This window comes from Anastrepha obliqua, chromosome 2, assembly GCF_027943255.1.
Source record: "Anastrepha obliqua isolate idAnaObli1 chromosome 2, idAnaObli1_1.0, whole genome shotgun sequence".
Lineage (NCBI taxonomy): Eukaryota > Metazoa > Arthropoda > Insecta > Diptera > Tephritidae > Anastrepha > Anastrepha obliqua.
In genome coordinates, this window is record NC_072893.1 from 74858955 (window position 1) to 74871384 (window position 12430).

The 12430-nt window shown below is 35.4% G+C and overlaps 1 protein-coding gene across 1 annotated transcript in view; it reads right to left on the bottom strand.

Moving 5' to 3' along the window:
• The window catches only part of LOC129236832 (protein sidekick), a 188636-nt gene that overhangs the window by 141222 nt on the left and 34984 nt on the right, over window positions 1–12430 (bottom strand). Inside the window, exon 2 of the mRNA XM_054871084.1 lies at window positions 11265–11366. The gene's annotated coding sequence lies outside the window, so the exon portion shown is untranslated. The remainder of the gene's footprint in view (window positions 1–11264; window positions 11367–12430) is intronic.

Consider the following 12430-nt stretch of genomic DNA (forward strand, 5'->3'; position numbering starts at 1 on the left):
AAAAGTTTATTGATAACGAGTAAGTCCTCTCTGGTATTTAATAAACACGAGTTCATCTGCAATTTACCGATTTAGAGTTTTAAGTGCTGGTGCGCTCCTATTCATTTTACGCAAATATTTCGAACCGCTGCCTAAAATTCTCTAATTGCAGTCCTGCGCTTCGCCCAGGTAATTTTGTTTTTTGGATGGTTGGTATTTCTATTACTGTCGATGGTTCGTCAAAATCTAAGTGTATAAAGGTGAATGAGTTAGCGCGTGACTACCATTCGGAAGTTCACGGGTTCGAAACCCCGGGCACGCAATACCACATGACAGAAAAAGTTTTTGTAATAGTAGACGCTGGTCGGCAGGCAATGACAAACCTCCGATGCATTTCTGTCAAAAGCACCTCATAAAAACCATCTGTCGTTCGGGGGCGGTATAAAGCTGTAGATCCCTAGATTTGTGGAAAAACACCAAGACGCACGCCACAAATAGGAAGAGGAGCGCGGCCAAACACCCAATAGAGGGTGTAGGTGCTAATTATTTGTATAAGAAGTTACTGCACGAAACTTAGATTAGGCGCTAACAACTAAAGAGGACAGTGCTCGAAATCCTAAGAATTTCTTTGCACATAGTTACTCCATGGTAAAAAATTTCAAAAAGCATTTTAAAGATTTTATCCTTAAGTATCTCTGACGATTTTCATTGAAATCCATTAACAAAAATATATTTTGTGAACTATTCTACGCACTATTACCAACTTAAATTTCATCGCTCTATCTTTATTACTCCAGCATATTTAGGAGTTAAGGATCTTCTCTGCAGGTGTCAGCATGTCGTACATATTTTTTTTAATATATGTGAAAAACAATTTGTGCGCGAAACTCCATGGCATATATATGTGCAAGCTGGCGCAAAACTATTCATCCAATTTTGTTTTTGAATAACTCTTTTAGCAAAAAGAAAATATTTCAGTGATAGAAATCTCTATTTTGACCTTTACGCACTCCATTGCTTGTGTGTTTTGTATACTGCAGCTGCCTAGTTTATAAGAGTCAAATATGATTGATGTACGTTGCCATTTGCAAAATTTATAAATATTCTGATGGGGTGATTCATTTTCACAGAACACCACTATATTTCTTGTTAGGGATGCTGAAGTTTCAATAAGGATAGTAGCTACGGTTTTTTTTTCGAGGTAGAGGGAAGCCAAGTGGGTTTAGATGGTCGCCTTTTCGTCCTTTCGAGGACAGAAAAAAGTCGTTCACTTCATGAATTACTGAATGTGGCTTAAAACTCAGATTATTTTTCACTAAGGAATTCAAAAATTCCCTGAGATAAGGAAGAAAATAATGGCAATCTTAAAGATTCTTTTGGACAATTGAACTGCACGTACTTTACTTTAATAAATGCTCAAAATTAAACAAGGAGAAATTTTTAAGCAAACCTTCCCATATTCATTAAATATTCAGCAGAGTTACTCATTTTCTATTACTTTAAATTCGCAAATTTAACAGCATAAATAATGCGTTTTACGATAAATGCCATGAAAGAAAAAAGTTAAGAAAAGTAAATTTTAACCGAATGGGAGCAAGCAGCTAAGTATTATTAAAACTATAATTATTCGAGATTTTGTTTATTAACTCTAAGAAGCCATTTATTATTCATTATATATATTTATCTTTTCATTTTTGCTCCACAGTGTATAACGGAAAAGTGAGTGCATATTCCTACACACAAAACGCGAAAAACTTGAGCGCCTGCCAACTTTAACTCGTTACGGTTGTTTTCTATATCAATGAGCACAAACTTCTAGACTTTGAATGGCTCAGGGTGGGACTGTGGTACGTCTGTTTGCGTGATTGTTGTCGTCTACGCGTGTTCGTGGCATCATTTGTTGGCAGCATTGCTTCTGATAAAGTGAATTTGAAATTATGCGCAGTTGAAATTTACATATTTAATATGTGAAATATTTATCATAGCAGCAGTCGAATTGATCAAAGAATATTGCAAGTTGACTGCCTTTTTTATGGGCGCGAGAGTTTTTAAAAGTAACTTGTACGAGCACGTGTAAGTTTTTATTTATTTGTGGCAATGTGTGATTTGCTGCGACAAAACTACTTTTCCGCCAAAGGCTTTAAAGGGAGTTTTATTTATATGCAGTTTGCAAAGTTTTTAAATGTAAAATTTTTATTTTTAATACTACGAGCTGCACCTATTCATATTTCCCTCTGGCCTTGTTCGCTCTTTTTGTTTGCAAATATTTTTTTGCAGCGTTGACACATCGGAGGAAATAGTCACCGCAGTTGTGCGAATATATGAGACAGGAAAATGAAGAGCGCTGGCAATTTTTTTGATGTTCATAACAATTGTTGACTGCTGCAAGTTGCACGAGAATGCGCTACTCTGCGGCTGCTGTTGCCGCCGGTTGTTTGTCTTTAAACAAAGGAGGAAGTTCAATGATGCAAACAGCAGCGGCAGTTTACTAAGCAGACTTTCAACATGTTTTTGTTTTTTTACTTATTTTCGTACTTCCTGCTTTTACTTTCAATTTATTATTCTTTAGTAAGTAGTTTTGTCGGGCCTGTGAGGTGTGCTGGTTCTTTCTCGTTTAAAATTTGTATACGCCAGTGTACGGTTGTTGGTTATTGTCTAGAGAAATCGGAATAGATGTATACAAACATATGTGAACTAGGAATATACAAAATGATGAAAGAAATCTATTCAGCCATGTCTGTCGGTTCGATCGGATAAGATATTTGAATGCAACTCAGGATATATGCTGCTCCACAGCCGTTATGGGATGACATTAAAAATTCGGTCTCGAAACGGACTAACATTTTATCTAGGAACGTAATTTTTAAAATTTCATAATTTTAACATATTTATTTTTTAAGTTCTTTTAATTTTGTATATTTTTTTTTTTGTAATTTTATGGTATGTATGCGGCCGCCGTAGCCGAGTGGGTTGGTGCGTGACTATCATTTGGATAAGTAGGTTTGAATCTCCGTGAAACACCGAGTTTTTTTCTAATAGCGGTCGCCCCTCGGCAGGTAGTGGCAAACTGTCGAGTGTATTTCCGCCATGAAAAAGCTCCTCATAAAAATACCTGGCATGCAGAGTCGGTTTAAAGCTGTAGGTACCTCCATTTGTGGACCAAAATCAAGACGCATGCCAGAAATAGGAAGAGGAGCTCGGTCCAAAAAGGATGAGTATAGAAGAGACGTGGCAGTAATTAGATGTGGTTCTGCTTACGTTTAAGTAGATTTTACATACAATTCTAACAAAGAAGGTACACTGGAGCATAGCTCTAAAATCGATTTTGAGGCCCCGTTTCGTTTCCGCCCCTACTTAGACACGTCTTTACTTAGTACTTTCTAACTCATATACTAATTGTTTTCCTTTGCAGTTATTTGCTTGTTTGTTATAAAGCGTGGCATTCAGTGATTATATTTGTCTAATTTTTGATATGCATATTTAAATAAGAGATCTGCACTTTCATTAAATCAGAAAATAAGCTTGAATATGTAGTCAGCGCGCGTCGTGCTGCATGGCGTATGAGTAACTTTTTAGAAATGCATTGCCTGACTACGAAATCATCAACATAAGCAGGCATTAAAGCAAAATTGTGACACGTTATTCTTCAAACTTCATTTGGTTGTAATTGTAAATGCATTTTCTTTTTGTCATTATTCATTTGTGGAGAAAATGCTCATTGTGCATTCACACGTAGCTGATTTAATTAAGTAGTGATTAAGTTAGTGTTTGACTGATTGTGAATTGTTTGAAATGCAACATATTCGTGGTATAATAATGGAAAATTTAAAGAGAGACATGTTTGTAATGTGCACTTCACTCGTTAATCAGCGCCAAATAGTTTTCCCCTTTACATATTCGTATATGAATTATTTCATGTATTGCAAATTCCACCAGCTCTGAAGTATTCCGCAACTATATCGTTTAACAATTTTATAATTAATATGTATGTATATGTATGCACGAGTATGTATAAATATGTATGTCAATATGCAGTTGCAGTTACTCAGTTGCCACTAATTGGAGCGTTTAATTTAATCACAATAGTAAATTCAATATTGGCGTGCATACTTTTCACTTATAAGTAAAAAAAAAAGAACGAAAAAAATTTGAAACAAGATGACTATATAGACATTCAACTCATTTTATATTTAACTATCTCATTCACATTTTTTAAACAAATTTTTCAATCAATATAATTTTATAAATTGACCACGATTGGTAATCTGGTAATTGCTACCACAATATGTTTCTCATAATTAAGTTGTTAGTGCTAATTTGTGTTAAAAGGCATCAAAAACAAAAAAAAAAAATTAACAAATCAAAATTCGAACTTTTCTTGTATAATGATAATTATAGGGGAAAACACATAGTAATCAATAACTGGTTGATAGAAAGTTATTAATTGTAATTATAGCTACTTTTTACATGTATTATGTATTTATTAGTTTTTATTGGAAAATTGAAGAGGCGCGTGAACTTTTAATTATCCCTGACATCCTACCAATTACTTTTTTTAGATATTGGGTTCATTGTTTGACATTAATAAGCCAAGCATACTCGCATTCCTCCGCAATGAAAATAACACGTGTTTGCTGGAAAAACGTCATATAAAAAAATATGAAGGAAATTGCTTTTAAAACTTCTATTTTAACTATCTTTCTAAGTAAAAATAACCAAAAACATTTTGCTCAAATGAGAAGATACATTTTGTATGTATTTTTTAGCTGCAGGAGAACTACTGGCATCGACAACTAAGATAGTTTCAGCTGCGAAAGGCAAACTGTGTTGAGATTTCTGTTCAGTAATGCAAGTTTTGGCAAGTCATCGTTAGACGTTTAACGCCAGAACAATGCTTCCAAATTGTGGAAATTTACTTTGAAAAAAAAGTAATAATAAATAAATAAACTATTCGCAAAGCTCATAGGGTACTGGCGGCATCATCGCTCCTTATTTGTTCCGCAATGACCGAAATGACCGTTAAGGTGCATGGCGAGCGCTATCGAATGAATTTTTGCTCAAAAAAAAAAAAAAAACACCAATATTCCAAAAATACTTCTGTTTTATATTATTATTTTAAGTGTAAAGCTCTTAGAAAAACACCTTATATAAAACGAATACCAGTGATTATTTCTGTATATTCCATTTCCGCATAAAACACCTTTTCAGCAAACGAGTGATATAAAAATAACAGACTTGGTCATATAGTATATCCATTAAAGTTGAGCAAGCCAAGCTTCCACTGCAATGCGTACGGGACTGCCTTATAGAAAGATTTATACTCGGATATGTTGTTGTTTCAACAGCATAAACATTTGCCATAAATATTTCGGTAAAGCTGTTGGAGTGACCGTCCTTAGTCGGATATACATATATCCGGGTCACTCCGGTAACGTAGAATTGACTATCGCCGGAACGGATATATGTATTCACCTTTGCGTGACGCAGGTTTGATAACATCGAACCAGGAATATTCGGACATTATGAAACAAATAAACATTCTTGGTTACAGCGGCACTGAGCTCATGGTACGTGGAATCTATGTATTAGAATTTTGGTGGCGGTAAATATACGTAGAACGTAAATATATATAGAAAATATTGCCTTCAGCTAAACATACATGTCCTTAGGAGTCTTAAGAAAGGATAAAAATATAATATAATCATTTTCTATCGGTTAGTACTCGGCAAATATAAATGTCAAATCAGACTATTAGCGCGGGTACCGAATCTGAGTATGTGTTAAAAAACATTTTGTTACAAACGGTGGCTGTTTACAGCTTTGTTATTAACAATTGAAAAGTAGTGAAATTAATTAAAAGGATCTTCAAGATAACTCTCGCTCAACCGGTTCCGTTATCGGCCCTACAGCAGAAAATGTAAAAAAATTGCGATATTTGTACTAGAGGACGATTAAAGGCTAAATTATTATCAGATAAGACTAACCCATTCTTCTTTAAGATCATCTTAATTTCTCAAAAGCGAGTGCAAGGTGGGGAGCGAGAATACTCACGGCACCTCCAAAAAACAAAACAAAAAATCAAGCGTGAGTGGAATGCTGTGGAGCGTTTGGAGCTCTGCGGGAAAATTCAAGAAATATTTTCGATCGTATTTGTACTAAAGATGAGAAAAATGCGTTCATCTCTCTGAGTCCGGAAGTAACCCACATTTTAGGACGTGGTATAAGAAGGGTTCAGACCCCATTAAAATTAATTTTTTTATTGCGTACACCGAAAAGGGCTTCAGAGGAAGCTCTTAAAGAAAAAGTGGAGAGGGAAAATTGATTACGACTGTGTTGCTTCATCACAACAATGCCTTGGTTCAAACACGCGTTTTTCGAAAGCCGCTGCTCGAGATTGCGGCTTCAAAAAAATCACTCACCCACCTTATAGCCCAGATCTGATCCGTTGCTGATTTCGTTTTGTTCCCAAATTTAAAGAAACATCTGCGTGGAAAAAAAATTTTCCTGACGCACAACAGCTCAAGGCAGGCAGTAAACGTTTATTTTTCCGACAAGGAGGAAGGCTATTTGACTGGCCTTCTCAGTTCCCAGACGCCAACTCCATTGAAAATGTGTAGGAAATTAGGAAAGCGCATCTTGCCGGAAAGCCAGTCACTGATTTAAAGCACCTCATGCATCAAGTTCGCAAAATATGGTCGCCTTTGTCGACGAGCAAAGCATGCCGAGAAGATTCCAGGCTATACTCAACAACAATGGAGACTACTCGGCTTATTGAGTAATTGCGACACGTAGTTTTGTACATACTTTCATGTAAAAAAAGGTTTAAATATATATCTTCTACACTTAATGAATAATCGTGATTCCTTTTTTCTGACACAGACTGTAACACATAGCATGGGAGCAAGTAAACCTCGATTGAAGGTGAGCAGACAACAATTAGTAATGCTATGCATTTGTAAGGGAAGATCTTCAGCTTTTGAAGTGAAATTCGACACACCGATAGTGTAATCATGCCAAATTATGTGCAGCGTTGTCTCGTCGATGCTTGTAAACATTCTCTGATGCCTTCTGTCACATCAGCGATATCTTCACCGCCCAGGCGAGTGCCTAATTGTTCGTTCATTTCGTGCAGGGAACTGATTAAGAAAACGAAGCGAAGTCAAAGCGGTCATGCAGTGCATCTATTTAACTTATCGAAATACCCGGCTTTTTCAAGAAATCTGATTATTAGAATGTGAAGTTGGATGAGGATCCTTGAAGTTCTCTCTCCTAAGTACAACAACACTTCATTGTATCTCATTGCTTTTTAGGTAAGCTTAGTACCCAAGACAGAGAGACCAATTTTTGCTAAGGATTAATGAATAGCTAACTAAGCGGCTCCGACCTCTGATTACTTCCAACACTGACCACATTAATATTTGAGTGAAATATTAGTTACTTTCTAAAGTCGTCCTAACTGTATGCACATAAACATGTAAAAAATATGGTATTATTGTATTGAATCCGCATTACTTAAGTAGCAATTTTATAATCCTATTAAAGTTCTGTCAAAAGGGATAGAAAATTGAATGGAAATCGAAATATGCACATAATTGCGCTATGTACGAATGTTTGGATAAAATGAAATGGAAGAACACATGTACACTAGGAACGTACAAAAAAATGTTTTTTCTTGATTGGGGTAGCATTTTGAGACACGGCCAAAAAAATGAGTCACTTATATTTTTATTTTTTATTTCTTTAATATTTACCCAGCGCTTTGGAAATTATCATTCAATATGTTTTGAAAAAAAAAATGCACTTTTCCGTTAATTTTGTATAAAATGTTTACAGATCGATACTATTCTTTTAATTTCTCTTCTTCTTCTCTGCAAAATTAATACAAAAAAATATTGTAAAATAAGACAAAAAAAACTAAAATTTTTAAATTTTTTTCCTAAATTTGAGCGGCCCTCCTAATTTCATGTACCTTGCAGGTACATCCCGAATATCATGAGATTGTTAGAAGCCGAAAATGGCAAATAAAAAGTACCGGCTGGACCTTGTTGCGCCATTGCTCGCCGCGATTAAACATACCGAAAACCACTTTATGGTTAATTATTCATTGGCTCATCTGCAAAACCAGTTGATTTGACTAGCCTTTTCGTTCACCGATTCCACAGCGTTGCACCTTTTCCTGTGGAACTAGATACTTGAAGGGAAAGGTGTCCACTAATAAACTTCAAACACTTAAAATTTCGCGAAAAATGCTGAAAAGAGCGCCGAAGTATGCGTCATTGGAATTGGTGACCATCTTCTCGATATTGTTTACGGCCATTGACTCAATAAATTGTATTTTACCAAATAAAATGTTAGCCGAAGAATAATGAAATTGCTGAATTTTCCCAAAATTTTTCATAGTTCTCAAAAGCCAAGTAAGAATGGAACTTTGTGTATATTATAGTAATTTAGTATATTATAGGTATATATTGATTATAGTATTTCTTATTTGGGTTCCTGGGCACAGGAATATAGAGGGAAATGAAATTGCCGATGAGCTTGCCAGGAAAGGGTCGGCAGAACCGGTTGCAGCTGTCCCCTTCTCAGACATCGGTATCCCCTTGGCCATTGTTAAAGGGAAACTACACAATTTCTTTCTAACAAAAACGCAAGACAGATGGAGGTCTGTCTCATCGTGTGCTGTTTCGAAAACACTATGGCCCCAATACGATAAAAACAGAACACTTAAGGTGATGGGAATCCCCCGCTATTTAATTTCCAAACTCATTGCGGTTTTCACTGGTCACTGGGTGATCGGTACTCATGCGGAGAAGCTTGCAATTGCGTACAACCCCTATTGCAGAAGCTGTGGGGATCCTGCAAAGAAAGAGACTGTTGAATACTTCCTCTGCAAATGTCCGGTTCTGGCAGCTAAGCGCTTGAGATTCCTTAGCGTGCCCTTTGGGGATGGCTTGAAGAAATTCTCCAGCCTAGATCCCTTTTCTCTCCTCCACTACATCAATAGCACTGGATGGCTGTAGACGGTTTTTTTCTTCCCTAATTTTTTTTTTTCGCAGGAGGTCCATATTATGGTATCAAAACGTTAGTACTACTTGTGGTGTACCTGAGGTACTCTTGCCATCTAACCTACCTACCTACCTATAGTACGGCGGTAAACATAAATAACGGCTAAATTTCAGTTCGTTAAAGTTGCCGATGATCAGCAGTACACCAGGACCGACTTTTTTTTGGGTCTCGTCGTGTGAAGTTGTTAACGTTTTTAAAGGGTTAGGGGTAGTCAGAATTTTCAAAATTTTTGTTTTTGCATTTCCTTAAAATATTATATCTTAAAAATATTGTGTGAAATTTTGAAGTGAATCCGACAAATACTTTTCGAGTTATTCAACAATTAACAAAAGGCGCTCGGGCGCTCATAAAACGATAGCAAAACTTTAAATGCGTTTTTAGCAAAACTATGTTTTTTGAAATGGTAATCATTGCACCTTAAAAAACACTTTGTACATTTCAATAAAATTTATACTGCTTTCGAAAAAAATAAAAAACTCGTACCTAATCGAAGGATTCTTTTTTTTTTCAAAAATTTCCGTTTTTCTTAAATAAATAATTGTCGGTTTTTTTTCTCTAAAATCTGAAAAATATTCCTGAGGCCGTAATATTGTTAATTTAAAAAAAAAAAGCTTTGATCAGGCACAAGATTATCTATTAATAAAACTAATTTCTCTTGTCCGATTGATTATAGATGAGCACTTGTGATGGCCACCACGAGTGACTTCTGGAGAAACGGGCCCCACACAAACAGCGATAACTTTTACAATTATTGATATTTTTTTTAAATATTGCTAAAGTCAAGCCGAAACATGATGTATTACTGTAATTTTTTTATTTGTGTAAAATAAAGCAATTGACTAGCAAAAAAAATTATTGAAAATCATAATTTTTTCGGGCCTCTGACTACCCCAAACCCCTTAACCTTGGTATACAGTTGCATCTATTTAATTATGAACGCCTTCACTTTTTCAAATAATTTGCTGCAGATGCGCGTGACATTTTTAGACCGTTAGGATGCGCACATAGGAAGATTGCTTGAAAGCGTCTTTTATACGCGGGGCTCATTTTACAAAAAAAAAACGTACGCTTTCTAAATTTCTCACAAAACTGAAAATAGTACAACGCGTATTGCGAGAAGGATACGCCTATTTAACGGCATTTACATTTTTGTACAACGGTAGTCTGTCTGAATTGCGCCAGTCTCTTTTCTATTAAACAGAAAACTACTGAAAACCTAAACTCAGATGAGGCCACATGTAAGCAGTTTTGTATAGGATCAAAAACGAGTGCACCTCATCTTTCAACTGACTGAAAATATTGTATTATATTATATTTACTTGTGCACATCAATACATTAATGGAGATAATGAAAGTAATCAAAAATTGGATATCGAATGTCAAAAGGGTGTAATACATATACTTATATGGTACGTATCTGCAAAAATGACTAAGAAGCTTACACAAATGAAATGTGGGTGGCCACTTCGAACTCAAAAAGCAGCAAGCGAAACAAGAGTAAGGTAGGAGGTAACATGTATTGAACAGCCACAAGAAGCCTCATAAAAAGTTATTATTTTTCCACTTCATTATCCGAAAAAAGAACAATGTTGCTCTGGCATGGATATTGTCGTCGAAAATCATTGGTTGGCTTATTCTTAAGCAACTCAGCTGCAAGAAAACGATGAAGCAGTAAAGAAAGTAGCGAGATGAAGAGGCGGTTACGGCTATCGACTTACAATGTCCCAAGCAGCACGAGAATGGCAAAATCAGGCAGTGCGACAGGCAGTAAAAGTGTGACTATAAGTAGACGGGTAAAAGTAGCCAGTGCAGTTGAAGAGTAGGAATTCCAGTAAACGACTGCTTATTTTCATCCGCCCGGATATTTGGACAGTTAAATAGCTGGTAGATGCTCGTTCAATGGACGCATGTTGCGAGGGGCTTAACTAAAAGCAGCCCTTACCAACAATCAAATATACACGAATATCCTTGAACACTAGTAAAAGAATGCGACAACCGTAACACTATGCAGAAATTGAAAGGGGAAGTAGCTGCTTGTAAGTAAGAACTATAATACATATGTATATAGAGAACATTTTGAATGGCATTCCAGGGATTTTATCAATGGCGCAGTGTGATGTTAGTGGATTACACACATACTTACAATATTATATTTATAACATACTATTACATACATACATACGTACACGCAGATATGTTGGCAAACGGACAGTACTTACCCAAGGCATGACACTGGAGGATTTTCGTGCGTCCTTCACTCACTATCGAACCGGATGACGAGGGTTGTGTGGTAAAGCGCGGCGCCTGCAATTGTGGGCTATCTGTAAGCACAAAGGAAACAAAAGCAAAACATTAAGAAAATATTTTCTTGGTTGCAGGGCAGCAAAAGGCAGTTGCTAAAAATATCAAGGAAAAATGTGGCACTTTGTTTTTAAATCAACTAAAGTAAATATTTGACACAAAACTTAGTGAAGCGAGCGCAGGTGCTGCATTTTATGGCTAAATTGCGGTTGAAATATATCTCTACAAATCACTTGAACTATATAGGTACATGTACATGAACATACGAGTGTCCTTTTAATACTTTCCAGTTGAGTTCAATGGGTAAAAAGTAAAAGCAATTTCGTAAATGTTTGATAAGCTTACAAACTGTTTTGCGGTGAAATTTGTTTTACTGTGTTTTTCTGTGCTATTTATTTGCACTGTTTCTTTACGATTGCTTTATTTTTTTTCAGAAATTGTATTTCCATTAAATACACTGACGTATTTGGGTTATTACAATTGTCGGGAGCAAATTTTTTGCTCACACATAATTACTACATAGCTCGAAATTTTTTTCTCCGAATGCATTGAGGTGACACCATCGGTTTGCAAACTCGGCGACTACAACTAAATATGACTACATTCATATACATACATATGTACATGGTAAAAATTTAATTTCAGCAATTAATACGAAACCACTCATGTATTATTGAAAGAAACCACCAAATAAATTATAGATGGTTTTTTATTTATGAGAGCAAAATAAACGGTAATAAAATTTATTTTAATAAAGAAACGAAAAATAATAATGGCAAAAAAAATATATATATTATTTATTACCAGTTTTATAATATCATATATGACAAAAAACAGTTTGAATCGACAAAGGCAAGTAATCAAATAATTTATTTTAAAAAAATTAACAAACGTGTCGATTTTCATGCATTATAAAAACGTACTTTTTCACTGAGTAAATTGTTATTGATGTTTACTGTTAATGTATTAAACAAAAGAATGTTCAATGGCAGAAGTATTGCTCATTCCAATGCCGGCATATATATGTATAAAGGGTGGTTAAGTTTCAAGGGCCGGTGTTGATTTTGAATAAAATACATTTTTA